We start from the raw sequence: 16,402 nt of genomic DNA, 5'->3' as shown, positions 1-16,402 counted from the left end.
AGTCATTGACAATCAAGAAAATCTCCTTTTGATCCTATCAATTAGTGCTTTTTTCATTGTGTCTCTTATTTTCTGAAGCTAGTGTCTAAGTTAGCCTTGTAAATGCTTCTGTCAGTGGTGCCATGGCTGTGTCGTTTGTGTCTCGAAGGTCTTCTCTGTACCTGAGGGCCTGCTTGTTTGATCTACTTTGCTTGTTGAGTATGATGTGTGCATGTGAGTCCACACAGTTGTTCATGTCCTTGTTGAGGTTGTCTGTAGGTCTAGTTTGATCCGTGCTAAGAACACTGAGCCAGTCTGCTTCTGTGATTTTACCCCAGCTGCGGCTTGCAATATTGGTTTTGGTGTTGACTTCAGGTGTGTTGATTTGGAAGCGGATGATGGAGTGGTCAGTACATGTGAGCTGTGTGGTGGAGTGGTATTTGATTATGTTGCTGGTAGTGAAGATGGGGTTCAGTGTGTGTTCTGAGGTGTGTGTTGGTTCTGAGACGAGCTGGGTAAGTCCAATTTTACCCTGGCTTTCGAGGAGTGCTGTGGATTAGGGGTAGTTTCAGTCTGCCAGGTGGAAGTTAAGATCACCAAAGAGGCTCTGGAGTCGATAGTGAGCGAAGAGACAAAGCCAGTGATGAGTTTGGTAAAGGTGGCTTGCAATCCTGATGGTCGGTAAGACAGGATTCTGTTCAGGATGACGTTTTTGGAGATTTGCAGTTTGAGGTGCAGGTGTTCCATGATTGGGGTAACATTCTTTGTGGATATAGTACATTTGATGGATTCCTTGAAGATGATAGTGAGTCCTAATCCTGGCTTGTGAGGATGGTCCTCTCAAACAATCTCATAGCTCCCTGGAATAGCCATGGTGATGTCGGGAGCCGATGTGGAGTTGAGCCAGGTGTCAGTGATGAAGAATATATCTGGTCTGTATCTGCTCAACAGGTCCCATATTTATGTTGCTCATATGCTGAGAGATCGTGTGTTAAGAAGCATGCGTGCAAGTGGGTGTTGACATGTGGGTTCGCTGTATTGCCTGCTGTTGGGTGAGAATGATAGACATGTTGTTGGTGTTTGCATTAGGTGTCTGTGTGGGCGGGTGGCTGCAGAAGAACCATGCAGGTGAAAGCTCCTACCATAGTGTGAGGTGCGGCATGGAAGCAGCTGGGCGACTGACGTGCAGGGTTGAGTGACCAATGGCAAGTTGTGGAGTATCAGACTAGGGTTCTGTTGCTAGGCGTGACCGAGGCATGGATGGCTGCAGATGGGCTTGCCTTTGGGGCTGCGGGCAGTGGCGGCTCGCCAAGGGAGTGCTGCGGGGTGAGGCGGGGGAGGGGCCGGGTGGTGGCAAGTAAACTCTGGCATACGGTGCGACAGAGTTAGGTATATAACTTATTAAATAAAAAATTTACATTTCGCGTTCTGCAACGCCAACTCAGCAGAAGAGAGAGAAGAGGAGCTGCAGCATGGGGTGAGGCAGTAGCCTTAGGCAGAGGAAGCCGAGTCGAAAGGGCCTAGACTGGTCGGAGGACCAGTCACAGGTAAATGGGTGGGGGGACCTGATCTAGTATTGCTCCATTATTATGGAAAACAAAAACGAGTATTGATAGAAAGCGACAAACTTTGGATTATATTATACTTTATAATATATTATATTTTTTTTAAGAATTGAAAACCCAGAGATGGATTTTTTTCTTTTGAAATAGCTGATGGTAAGTGATAGCGAATATACAAAAAGATTTAGGATTATAAAGAAAATATCATAAAGAAAACAAGAAAGGAGGGCAAATAATGGAGATGGTAAAGTTAGACAGTGAGAGGAAGAGGACCTTGACTTCTTGCCACTTAGCACTACATAATTGTGTTTTTTGAGGGAAGAAAAAAAACCTGGGGAGAGAGGGATCGAAGAATCAGAAGAAGAAATCAAGAGACATATAAAGACCGTACAATTTAATATGTTTTGTGAAAGGAAGAACAGATATAAATATTTTTCATGTAAGAAACTGTAATAACAAGGGGAACATTTTTCCTGCCCATGCAAACAGCATCCATAGTCTCACAGGCATGCATCCTGTGATATTTCCAGATTCTGAACACCTATTATGAAGTTCTTTGTCTGCCTCCTTCAGGTTTCAAGTTTGAATTCTGGTGGAGACGTCTGAGCTTGTCATCCTTCTAATAATGAAAAAAAGGATTACAGTTGACAGGGGGAATATTAGCCAGCACTAACAAGCACAAGAAGACAAAACAGTTTATTTTGTGCACTTAATGACTGTCATCCTTATTTCAAGACTTTATGTTTTGTATAAAGAAACAAGAACGCTGTCTATCAAAGGTCATTTAAACATAGAGCAATAATAGATTGCCTTGCACAGTCTCAAAACAGTTAACATAGGTGCATGGGAACCTGTACTTTACAGAGACATTTGTTCGTGAGTGCGCCTGGCTAGCTCTTGTATTTTTAATTAGCTGCTGGGATGCTGAGCAGTGGTCTTGAGGGCAAGGTTGTGGACTGCCAGCAGGGGTCTTCCTTTCACAGAAGACGCGTAGGACTCTATTGATGGCAGGCGTAACATATGCAGGGCACGTGCTCGGTGTCAGCCCGCGCGCACAGCGACAATGGAAGAGCTCGTGCCACAAACAAAAGACTCATTGTCGAGACATCTTGTTTTTCCAAATCATCTCACAAGGCCGAACAAGATGTGTACGTGTGTACTCTCCAGTTTATAAAAAGTCCCTGATTGCTTTATGCGAAATAATTGCATGCACTGAAATACACCAGTTTCTATTTTCTATTGTTTTACCACTTCTTAAGTAGAAGTAGTCTCTTGTAAAGCAATAAATGTATGCATGTTTCTTATTTATCTGAGAAAAATCCGGGGGACTGTCATCTCCTTCCGACTGCCCAGTGCATGATTTTTGTTGTGACCTTCATATTTCGTCGCCTTCAATTGAAAATCCACCCGCGTTTAAAAACAAGCCCTCTGCCATATTTATTATAGATTTCCAATTTGTTTTATCGGTGCTCGGTTATTATTTTCAGCCTTTAGGGTCATTGTTGGGTTTTAAGTGTGTTTGCATTTCTACCATCATTGTTTACATCCCTGCAGAGAACAACGACGACAATGAACAGGGTAAAAGATTGTATTCCAATCTCTATTTTTTTGTTTTTATCTCAAAACAAAAGGTTGACTTTATGAAATAATATAAGTAAATCATTTTCCACAAAGGAAATAGGCAACAGAAATTCTCACCCCTTCAGAAAGCCCACTTCTCCCTCCTCGTCAGGGGGGTCCGCCTTGCGGCCAAGGCCCAAGGTGCAGAGATGGGTCAGAACACCTCTCCAGGCCGCCAGGCTCCTCTCCGCCTGCTGCTGCAGCTCATGGCCTTCATTTCGGCAACATTTTATACGCGCTCCTTCCTGCTTGAGAATTAGATTTGACATTTGTGCAATACTGAAATTATGACTGACAATAACGCTGAAAATGGACAAAATGATAAATATAACAACTGCTAATTAATAATTTTAACCACACAGCAACAACGATAATGGTTAATACAAAAGAAATAATGATAATGATAAATAATAAATATATATAATTATAAATCATTATAATTCATAATAAATACATAATTGTAATTATAAATAATGAAACACAATAAATGCATCATTGTAAGTATAAATAATAATACAGAATAAATGCCTTTAATTCTAATAATAGGTGCTGCTACTTTTATATGAATCGGTGATGCTCATGGAACTTTGTAACTTTTGAGGAGCTCTAGCTAACATCACTACAAAATGGCGTGGAGATAGGGGGCCTGACTGTTAGTTATGAGCATAAACAGCACTTTGTGAAGATAAACTTCACCTTCTGATTCACAGAATGCGGGCTGGCAGAACCGAATGATCGTAATAGGAACTAAGGAATGCAAAATGCTGGATACTTTTCATTTGTATCATGGACTATCGGATCCAAATCCATAGGTTTCCCCCTTAAGAGTGAGACAACTGGTCCAAACCTGCAGCCATTTTTCATCACCTGCTTAGTGTTGTAAAGTCGTGAAGGCTGCTGGTGCTTGTGGGCATGGGGGAGATCAGAGCAGGTCAGAGAAGTGCTGGGGAGCGTGTGCTGCTCAGCTCATGCTGTGGTGATAGGACCAGGCGTAGAAACTTCCTACAGCCCTCTTAGCTCCACACAGGGCTCTAAATGCGGTGTCTTTGCCTGGGATTTTTGGGTTTTTGTAAACAAGCTAATTCTGTCCTCTAGAGACACCAGCCATATCGAAATGACTTGGAGCCATATCTTTAGAACTAAGGATACCTTTCCGGAGTTACAGCTCCACGCCACTAGCAATGAGACCTACATTTTCATTTACAAGTAAGTAGTGAGCCGTGGCTAGTCAGTAGCTCAAATCTCGAACAGCATGCAGCCATATATTTGGCTAGCTTTTAAGGCAACTTCCATCTTCAAAATTGAAGCCTGACTCATGGCAGTTCTGCATAACCCAGGTTTTAATTGCCTAAATCTGCCTAATTTTCGTGACTATCCTACAGAACCTCCTTTTCATTCCCTTTGGTCTGCATTGATTGTTTGGTTTACCTGCATGTTCTAATTTTTTCCCTTCTCTGTTTATGAACTACGGGGCATATTAACAAGCAGGGCGTTAAAATTATCGCCGCTTTAGCGGCAGAAAACTGCTGCTAAAGCGGCGATAATGGGCTTGATAATATGCCGCAGAGAATTCCAATAGAAGCCCATGTTGACACCACAACATGGGCTTCTATGGGAATTCTCACAATAATTTTAACGCCTCTTTCTTGATAATATGCCCCCAAATGACTTATATTTATACTTCCTCAATCTCACCGACTTCAATACCATGTATAAACTTATTTTTTTATGTGAAAAACGTAGAGCAATCCTGTAATGTAATGTAAAAGCGTTTTAATATAGCGCAACTATCCCTCCAAGGAGCATCTTGGCGCTGATACGGAACACCAGAGATGGAAACGGAGGTGGTTTGCTGCTACTGCCAGAAAATGGGCGTTCAGATCAGAGTTTTGCAAAGTATGTCTAATGCACTAAAGATCCAGGTTTTAAGTACCTTCCTAAACACGGACTCAGATGCAATCTGGCGAAGTTGAGGTGGAAGTTTATTCCATGCCTTTGAGCCTATGACTGCGAGTGATTTTTCTCCCTTCGACACCAATCTGAAAGTTGGAATGATCAGCAGATTGGCGTTAGATGATCTTAAGCTACGGGAGGGGGCGTAGTGCTTAAAGCCCCTTTGAAGGTATTGGGGGCCTAATGAGTGAAAGCCCTGAAAGTAATGATAAGGACCTTAAACAGAACACGTTTGTAAATTGGCAGCTAGTGCAAAATATCTAATGCCGCAGAGGCAGATGATCTCCTTGGTCACCTCAGTACCAGCCGTGCAGCCGCATGCTGGACCATCTGGAGCTTGTGCATAACTGCTTTGTTGGTTCCTGCATATAGGCTGTTACAATATTCCAGCCTTGATGTAATAAGGGCAACAGCAACAGTTTGCCTGGCTGAGTAGGGAAGCAAGTCAAAGAGTTTCTTTAGACTTTTTATAATGTGGAAGCATGTACCAGCAACTGCCAGGGATTGCTGTTTGAAGGATAGGGTAGTATCAAATTTTATTCCTAAATTCCTAGCTACGTTTATTATATTAGGGGGGGGGGTGCATTTTCTGGCCACTAAAGTTTATGCGCGAAAAGGTTTTGTTGGCCAAATGGCAGGATTTCATTTTATTCCGAATTGCACCAGTTAAAGGTTGCTGTGAGGCATTGTCGGAGATTTTCTTCCGCCTTGGTCATATCATTGTCCAGGACCAGGATAAGCTGCGTATCATCCGCATATGAGATTGTGTTAATATTGAAGGACGATATTAGCTTAATCAAAGGGGACATATATGCATTAAAAAGGGTCGGGCTAAGGCTCGATCCCTGAGGTACCCCTGATGTGGGTGCTTTTTCTTGTGACTTGTATTGTCCTAGCGTGATCACTTGGCGGCGATCTTGCAGAAAGTTCTTAATCCACTCTAGGACACTGCCAGATATGCCAGATGAAGCGAGTCGCTCTAAAAGGATGACATGTGAGACCATGTCAAAGGCCGCCGACAGGTCTAATGGCACCAGGACTGCTTTCTTTCCCTGATCCAGGGCTGCTCTTAAGGTTTCCGTTGTATACAGCAGGGCAGATTCTGTCGAGTGTTGGGCTCTAAAACCTGATTGATTAGAGTGACATACATTTATTTCCTCTAGGAAGGTAGTGAGTTGACTATTAACACATTTTTCAGTCAGCTTACACAGAGTAGGTAAGAGCGAGATGGGACTTAGGTTAGAGAGAGTCGTAGGATTGGCCAATTGTTTTTTTTAAGAGGTTTTACTGCAGCGCTTTTCCATTCTGTTGGGATCTTAGCTGTAAGAAGCGAGGAGTTTATTATATTATTAATAATAGGGTTTACAATATCAATGAGAGCGTGGAGTAGAGTAGGGGGGCAGGGATCGAAAGGAGAGCCTGATTTGATGGACAGGATCGCCAGGCGTGATTCCTACATTGTGATTGGCTGGAAAGTTATCATACAAGCAGTATCTGTGCCTGCGGAAGTCCCCTTATTTCTGGCGGAGGGAATAGGAGAGGGGAAGTCTTTTAAGAGTGTCAAGACTTTTTCTTCAAAATAATCTGCTATGTTATTACAGCGGCTCTGAGAGGGAGGAATCTCTTGAAGTAAACTATTTGGATTTGTAAACAGATTCACTATTTTAAAGCTCTCTTTCTGTTTGTTATTGGTGGTTTTAATGGCCTCAGTGTAATATGTTTTTTTTTAGGTTTTGATCAAAGCATGATATTTTATGCGTGCAGATTTGTAGATGTTAAGCTCATTTTTATCGTAATTCCGGCGCCATCTGCGTTCTAACGCCCTAACGTAGCCTTGCAGTTCTTTTAATGATTGTGAAAACCATGACGCATAAGGTTTCTTTTTAGATGGCCTTGAAGGTGAGATTGTGGGTGCCAACCAGTCTCTTAGTTCATGCATCCATTGCCCAAAAAGCTGATTGTTAATTATAGGGTCTCCAACCATGTTGGGTCTACCCTTAAGGGCTTTTGGAAGAAGGTCCGGAAGCCTTATTGGTGCCTTCCAGCTGACTTTATCCTGTTATAGGATTTTTATTTTCTCCTTAACAGGGGGCCTGTCCTCTATCAGGATGTCAAAGGGAATTAGTTTATGATCGGTCCATGTTTGAGCAACAGGGGGTTTCACTTTGAGAGTATCTAGGTTAGAACAGATACAGTCCAGAATATGGCCTGCACTGTGTGTAGCAAATAATGAGTGTTGTTGTAGGCCAAATACGTCCATTATCTCCTTGAAACAAATTGCTCCAGGGTCCTTGTGGGAGTCAAGATGTAGGTTGATGTCACCTAGCAGAGTAAAATTGGAAAACCTAAGAGCAAGGGTGCTAACCCCCTCTCCAATGCTTTCTAGGAAAACATTATGCTGTCCCGGAGGGCGGTACACTAGTGCCCCTGCAAAGGTGAAGGAGTCATGTAACTGAATGCAGAAACTAATGCTTTCAGCTCCTTTCAGGTCTGGTAGCTGACCTATTGTGCACAACAAGGCAATCCAGACCATCATCGACTATTAGGTCATATATATGAAGTGCATGTTTTTATTTATAAGGCCCCCGCGTAGGCTACACGTATGCCCTTCCCTTTAGGTATAGATGCTTGTGTGAGATTAAAAAGCCTTTTGCAGTTTTTACAGCTGATCGGTCCCTCCCATTTAGCAACGTCTAAAGACTGATGGCATTTAGGTGGAACTTTGTTTACGGATAATATGCGATCCCTTGAGAGGAGCTGTTGTCGACATGGAGATGCAGCATTTCTGGCCTTGACCCAGTCCAGCTGTGGACGGGCGCATACGGGCTTGCCTTTGGCGTGCCGGCGGCATGCCCGCTGCGCACGTCCGCTGCGCGTCGTGCCATCTGTGGTTAAAATAGGCAAATGATAACGAGCCTAGTCAGAAAACTAGACCATCACCTTTTCCAAAATGGCACCCTCTAGTATGCCACAGGAAGTACAGATTTTACGAAATGGGTCGCGTTTTGGAGCCGCCCTCCACACAAACAGCACAACACTGTGGTGGACCGGGGAGAAAAACGGCACCCAGAGAGGTAGGAAGTCATCTTGGAGTGGTGGTCACTCTGGGTGGGTGTTGCTGACAAGCGGTCTAGCGGTCCGGCTGAGTGGAGGGACGCCTATTTAAGGCGACCTGTCCTGTGGACTGCCCTGAGAAGGTACTCGCGCTTTGCATCGCGCTATGCGCCTCAATACCGCGCTATCATTTTTAAAGCTACCCTTATAACTATTTGTGTTTTTCTTAGTTGTATTTTGCCCTGATTTTAATAGGATTTATTGTAACCCCCTCACCTGCACTCTAATCGGTTCCTTCACCGCTGTTTTGGCGGGTCCGGTCTCTGGGGTGGGATTGGCTTTGGGCGCCATCTTGGAGTGGTGGTCACTTTGGGCACCATCTTGGAGTGGTGGTCACTTTGGGCGCCATCTTGGAGTGGTGGTCACTTTGGGCGCCATCTTGGAGTGGTGGTCACTCTGGGTGGGTGTTGCTGACGAGCGGTCTAGCTCTCCGGCTGAGTGGAGGGACGCCTATTTAAGGCGACCTGCCCTGTGGACTGCCCTGAGAAGGTACTCGCGCTTTGCATCGCGCTATGCGCCTCAATACCGCGCTATCATTTTTAAAGCTACCCTTATAACTATCTGTGTTTTTCTTAGTTGTATTTTGCCCTGATTTTAATAGGATTTATTGTAACCCCCTCACCTGCACTCTAATCGGTTCCTTCACCGCTGTTTTGGCGGGTCCGGTCTCTGGGGTGGGATTGGCTTTGGGCGCCATCTTGGAGTGGTGGTCACTTTGGGCACCATCTTGGAGTGGTGGTCACTTTGGGCGCCATCTTGGAGTGGTGGTCACTTTGGGCGCCATCTTGGAGTGGTGGTCACTCTGGGTGGGTGTTGCTGACGAGCGGTCTAGCGCTCCGGCTGAGTGGAGGGACGCCTATTTAAGGCGACCTGCCCTGTGGACTGCCCTGAGAAGGTACTCGCGCTTTGCATCGCGCTATGCGCCTCAATACCGCGCTATCATTTTTAAAGCTACCCTTATAACTATTTGTGTTTTTCTTAGTTGTATTTTGCCCTGATTTTAATAGGATTTATTGTAACCCCCTCACCTGCACTCTAATCGGTTCTTTCACCGCTGTTTTGGCGGGTCCGGTCTCTGGAGTGGGATTGGCTTTGGGCGCCATCTTGGAGTGGTGGTCACTTTGGGCGCCATCTTGGAGTGGTGGTCACTTTGGGTGCCATCTTGGAGTGGTGGTCACTTTGGGCACCATCTTGGAGTGGTGGTCACTCTGGGTGGGTGTTGCTGACGAGCGGTCTAGCGCTCCGGCTGAGTGGAGGGACGCCTATTTATGGCGACCTGCCCTGTGGACTGCCCTGAGAAGGTACTCGCGCTTTGCATCGCGCTATGCTCCTCAATACCGCGCTATCATTTTTAAAGCTACCCTTATAACTATTTTTTCTTAGTTGTATTTTGCACTGATTTTAATAGGATTTATTGTAACCCCCTCACCTGCACTCTAATCGGTTCCTTCACCGCTGTTTTGGCGGGTCCGGTCTCTGGGGTGGGATTGGCTTTGGGCGCCATCTTGGAGTGGTGGTCACTTTGGGCGCCATCTTGGAGTGGTGGTCACTTTGGGCGCCATCTTGGAGTGGTGGTCTCTTTGGGCGCCATCTTGGAGTGGTGGTCACTCTGGGTGGGTGTTGCTGACGAGTGGTCTAGCGCTCCGGCTGAGTGGAGGGACGCCTATTTAAAGCTCCTTCCAACGCGCAGCGGTTACGCGCAGTGGGCGTGCCTTCGCTGTGCCTGAGTCCTGCCCGTCTGCGCCCGTCTGCGCCCGTCTGCGCCCGTCCGCGCTAAGGAGGAGCGGCTCGCGGCAGAACTCTGGACCTGGCCATTATGACAATACCTTTGAGAACTTATAGTAGGGCCGATCTACTGGCCCTTCGGGACCGATGTACACGCTGCGAGTTTTCGCCTGTAGTCCCGCTGTGTGGCCCATATCATTGTAGGTGTGGTGCTTGGTCATTGGAACCCCCCTCTCTTATACGCTCCTTGGGGCCTGTTATAAAGAGGATAGGACAATGGAACCTGAGTATCTGGAGCTTAAACGTCAGATCTGTGGTAAAGCACCATCAGGAGGTTTACGACCTTCTTATTGATGGTTCGCCGGATGTGCTTTTTATGACGGAATGTGGCTCCAGGACTCTGACTCCTCGATAATTAACCTAGCCTTTCCCCCAGAGTATGCTATTTTCACTTTAAATCGGACGACTAGAGGTGGAGGTATTGCGACGGCCACCAAACGGTGTTATCCCTGCGAGTGGAAAGCCGCTGAACTTTTGGGGTGTGAGGGTGCCCTATTTAAAATAGCGTTTAGTCACCAGTTTACCTTCTCTGGGTTATTAATTTACCGGCCTCCGGGCTGTGACTCTGTTTTTAGGGCTGCTCTTCCTGAGTATATTAGCATAGAGGCACTAGGATGCGCAAATTTTAATGTTGTGGAAGATCTTAATCTCCATTTGGACTGCCCTTCTTTACCCTCTATTAGGAGCTTTCTGGCGGATCTTGAGGCTTTACAGCTCTCGCAGATGATTACTTTCCCCACACATAAAGGTGGTCATATTCTTGACCCGTTCTTCACAAATCTAGAAGGACTCAGAGTTCTGGGTTCCTCCCAGTTGGTCTGGACAGACCACATGCTGGTGAAAACGGCATGCTCTTTGTCTGACTCTCCTTTTCCATCTCAGGATAGATTTGTTCTTAAACGACACTGGAACAAATTAAGACTGGAAGATTTTTACCATCAGCTCGAGAAGGTTCCTTTAGGTCCGCTCACCGAGGTCGATTGTGGATACGACTCTTTCTGTGAGTGGATATCTGGTGCCCTCGATTCTCTGATCCCTATGTGTTGGTCCAAGTGTCACCGGAAGGAGCCGAGCCCTTGGTATGACACTTCCTTGGCATCTCTTAAGAGGGCCTGTAGACAGGCCGAAAGATTATGGAGGAAGTCGTACGACCCAGATCTGAAAATATGTTATCTGGCCAAGGTCAAGATTTATCACAGGGCAGTGTGTCAAACTCGCGCTTCCTTTTATGCTCAACAGTTTCAGAACTCTGCCAATCCATCGAAACTTATTTTTAAAGTATTAAAGGACTTGATGGCGAAGAGAGCAACTGCAGTGGAAATATGCTCGGACTCACATTGTGAGGGTTTGGCCTCTTTCTTCCATGAAAAAGTGCAAGCCATCTATCGCACTTTCCCAACGGGTTCCCTGATGCTAGAGCAGGTTGGTCGCACCTTAGGTGAGGGGGAATGTCTTTCCATCTTACCCCCCTTATCTGTGGAGGTGTTTGACTTTCTCAGCGCCAAAATCAAGTCTGGCTCTCCGGCAGACCCGCTGAAACCGGCCCAACTCAAGACCCTGGCACCGGTTTGCCGTACCCCGGTGCTGTCCTTGATCAACCTGTCTCTCTCTTCTGGAGTGGTTCCCGTTAGATGGAAGCAGGCAGTAGTCACGCCAATTCTGAAGAAGGCGACCCTTAACCCCCTTAAACCTGAAAGCTACCGCCCTATCTCCCTTCTCCCTTGGGCCACGAAAATAGCGGAGGCCCATGTGAATGCCACTCTTACAGACCATCTTGGTAGGCTTAACATTCTCGACCCTACCCAGAACGGGTTCCGTGCGGGTCACAGCACGGAGACGGCCCTTCTCTCGATGGTCGAGCATCTGCGTTCCGTGCTGGATTCCGGTCGGACGGCGGCACTACTGTTATTAGATCTTAGTGCCGCCTTCGACACGGTCTCGCACGGGATTCTGATTCGGCGTCTTGAGGAGGTGGGAGTTTCTGGCTTCGCCTTGCACTGGTTTTGTTCCTTCCTCACGGATAGGTCATTCCAGGTGGCGATCCCTCCCGGTAAGTCGTCATCCTACCCGCTAGACCAGGGAGTCCCACAGGGGTCTTCACTGAGTCTCACCGTTTTCAATCTGTATGTGAGACCGTTGGCTGCGGTCGTCAAGCGGTGGGGCCTGACTATGGTCTCTTACGCAGATGACACGCAGCTGGCGGTCACACTGAGTGGGGACTCAGACCTGGAGGCTCCCAGGTTCTGTGATGGTCTGCGGGAAGTGGCTAACTGGATGAATTCCAACTGTCTCCAGTTAAACACCAAGAAGACGGAGATTATGGTGGTTGGTAAACAGGTGGCTTTGTGGGATGACAAATGGTGGCCTTCGGAGTTGGGTGTGACTCCCCTCCCAGCGGCAGAGATAAAAAACTTGGGGGTGTGGCTTGATCCTTCTCTGAGTTTCATCTGTCATACCAAGAAGGTGGCGGCTTCTTGCTATGGCATCATCAGAGGACTTCGACCCATCCTCAAATTCTTTGATGCACCCACAAGACAGCTGGTGGTTCAAGCATCAGTGCTGTCCAGGCTGGACTATGCCAGCTCCCTACTGGCGGGGATAAACCAGTCAGAATTTCTGCGGCTCCAGCGGGTTCAAAACGCTGCGGCCCGACTGGTGACAGGTCTGCCTAGGCGATGCTCGGTGTCCAATACTCTGCGCTCTCTCCACTGGCTCCCTGTGCAGCAGAGGATTAGATTTAAGGTTCTCTGCTTTGCATTTAAAATCCTAAAGGGTACTCCCCCACAAATCTTGGAGAAATTGCTGATCCCCTATGTCCCCTCTCGCACTCTTTGATAGCTAGGCCAGAACTTAGCAGTGGTCCCGCGTTTTAAGTTGAGCAGAATTGGTGGCCGCTCCTTTCGAGTTCTGGCAGCGAGTTGGTGGAATTCTCTTCCTCCACAAATCCGGGCCATCGATGAGCTCCTTCAGTTTAGACGGGCTATCAAGACCTTTTTATTTGTTTAGCTTATCTGTTGTGTCTCGTCTCCTTTTGTCCGCTTTTAGTGCTGTGTTGTGTTCACCTTCTCAAAGCGCCAGGATGCCCCTTTGCTGGGGCAGCTGTGCGCGGTACAAATAAAAATAACATAACATAACATAACATTTGTGCAACACAACAGAAACATGCTTTTAAAATGACAGATAGCCGTGCAGAATAGTAATCATTCATGCAATTCTAATCACTTCAATGTGATAAAAAGAAAGTCTCTAAATATGTCTAGTACATGACCCTGCAGCGAGTGCTCTGCAGATTGCCAAATCCTGATAACAAAGCAACTGAGAATCTGCATGAACGTGGGCTTTATAATAGCTGGTGCAAACGAAAGGAGAGAATAGTGGGTAGGCGGAAATACAATAAAATGTGAAAGCAAATTAAAAAAACAGGGATTCTGAAAAGTGTTGAGAGAATTATCACAGGAAGGGTAGTGGGTGAGGAGAGTGGCACACCTGTGGGAGGGAGCTAAGATGGAGGGTTAGCCCATGAAAGTAATGTCTAACTAATATGTTTGGATTCCAGAAGTATCCCACGTCAAGCATATCTCACCTCATTGCTCTAACTCAATTGCTCCTGAATAACATAGTCTAAGTTTGTAGTAGGGAATATTAAATTAAAAATATCAACAGAATACAATGTTGTGACCACAATACCGAACAACAAAACATCAGACAGGTAAGTGCACAGAGGGCAGTAAGGATTTACTATTCTTAATGCCACATGTACATACCTTGTATGTATATATATATATATATATTCACTGAAAAAACCATAGGTTTCAGGCACGTTATAGTTAGTAATTAGCATTTAAAAAACCTTAGAAATTCACTGAAAAAAACATAGATTTCAGGGGCGTTATAGTTCGCTGGATTTTTCACTCGTGAAAAACCATTGAAATTCCCCCGTTATAGTTAGTTCAGCTAACTATAACTCGCGCGCCCGCAATGCACTGCTGATGACTTCACATATTACAAACTCATGACATGGCCAGTGACATCACTGACGACATCACTGATGACATTTCAAATGACATCACTGATGACATCATCCTTGTGATAGAGTGGCAGACCTCCTCTCGCCCTAATATAACCTTTGATACACACATTCAAAAATAGAAACTAACATTTTCAAAACAATGGACATACCAAGACCCCATCCCTTTTTTTTTTTTAATTGGAAGGGGGCCGCGTGGCCTCCCTCCCAAGGCCTTAATCGCCGCCGGGGACCCCAACCCCTGGGGCATGGCCTTTTTTTTTTTTACTTCTTTAGGAGGGGGGCTGCGTTGCCCCTCTCCTCAGGCCGCTTATGGCCCCGGGGACCCCATCCCCGGGGCCGGCCTTTGTTTTTTATTATTTTTTAAAAATATATATTTATAGAAACACCTAGGACATGCTGGACAACCCGTATGTACCTATCACAATGACGATTTGCGTGATATTCATTAAAAGGTGACTATGCATACAATGAATCCACGTGGAATGTATTTACACCGCTAGTGAAGCTCTGACGTGTCTGACGCCCTACCGTGCCTAATCCCAGGGCCCCCGCCGGTGGGTACTCTCCAAATAGACTCCCTTGTCGTTTATTTATACAAACATGGGTAGCTATTGACGGGCACATTTAATACACACGCACACCAAGCCATTCAAAGGGGATTCAACTAAAATTCGACCAAAACTATGCAAGAAACCCTCCTCACGGTTAATAAAACACACACCCACCGCCGGATGTGTAATACTTTTTATTTTACTCTCTGGAAAGGAGACAAACCTCACTTGAGAGCCACAGAGCGCTCCTGGCTGAGCCCAATGCTGTGTTACACCCACCAGTGCCTGCCGAGTGCCACACACCTCTGTGTTGTATTCCACCAGCTAGTGCATATGCTATGACATTCTCTAGCCCATGTGCACTGTAACACCACCCCGTGAATATGTCATGTCACACTTGCCTTCGCACAGGTTATATTGCCCCACCTAATGTGCCTTCCTCGATGCCCATGTTATAGCGCACAGTGCTATGCCATACATATTACAATCTGGGATCCATATCTTTCTCACAGTGCATATGCAACGTTACACTCCCCAGCACATATTTTATATTACAACTTTAGAGACTAGTTAAGTTACACAACACTGCCCTGTGCATATTACACTCCAAGGCACATATCGCATAGCACACGCTAGTGCCTGTGCTATCTCGCACTCTCCAATGAATCTGTCATTACGCACAATGTATTGCATATTATATTTCACGCCCGGTTCATCTTATATCACACTTTTTGGTGCATAGTTTATACCATACACTATATCTAGTTTTCATTTTCAATTGTGCTCTCAGGACTATGTTCAATATAACACTGCGTTCACCTACCCTTTTCATGGGCATTGCATTTTGCGATGGGGGGTGGAGGGTCAGGGGGTGTTTCTGCCAAGTGAGCCCGGAGTCACAGTCACAAATGTCCTCTTCTTCCTGAATAAAAGTGAGATTATGCTGCATACTTGTTCATATTTTAAGTAGTTCGCACAGACACATATTTTAAAAACAATAACGTTCCTAATACCCACTTCTCTGAACAGTTACTCATTTATATACACCAATAGTCACATATACTAGTTCAAAACATATGTAGTTACTCATAAAGACACTATTGAGACAGTCATTTACTCACTAACACACCCATACACACACTCATCCACCCATACAGTCCTGCACACATGCTGTCTTCAACACATACAAACAGTGAGTCACTCATTCATGCATCTATGCATTACGTAATACCCCCCCCACCAAACCATACAGACACTCATACTGATACTCAAAAAACCAACTAATAACTTATATAGACACTCATGTATCTACTCACCAACCCATGCAGCCACTTATACACAAAGTGAGAGACTGATACAGACATTTACATATTTAAACATTACTCACTAAGCCATGTGTTCACTAAGATACACTTAATCAGTCAGTAACACAATCAATTATTTTTAAAAAAATCATCCATCTAGACACTTATACACCCATTTATTCTTCCATCGACCTTGAGATATACATATATAAAATGTATTTAATTTTCAGAAAAACACACATTCACTGGATGAACTTCAACAGTGATGTCATCAGTGATGTCATTGGAGATGTCATCAGTGATGTCATGAGTGATGTCACTGACCATGTCATGAGTGATGTAATATGTGTCGTCATCAGCAGTGCATTGTGGGCGCGCGAGTTATAGTTAGCTGAACTAACTATAACGGGGGAATTTCAATGGTTTTGTATGAGTGAAAAGTCCAGCTAACTATAACGCCCCTAAAACCTATGTTTTTTTCAGTGAAAACAATTATATATATAT

The sequence above is a fragment of the Triturus cristatus genome, chromosome 2_1, assembly GCF_964204655.1.
Source record: "Triturus cristatus chromosome 2_1, aTriCri1.1, whole genome shotgun sequence".
In the NCBI taxonomy this organism is placed as follows: Eukaryota; Metazoa; Chordata; class Amphibia; order Caudata; family Salamandridae; genus Triturus; species Triturus cristatus.
Note: the sequence above shows the minus strand (reverse complement) of the source record.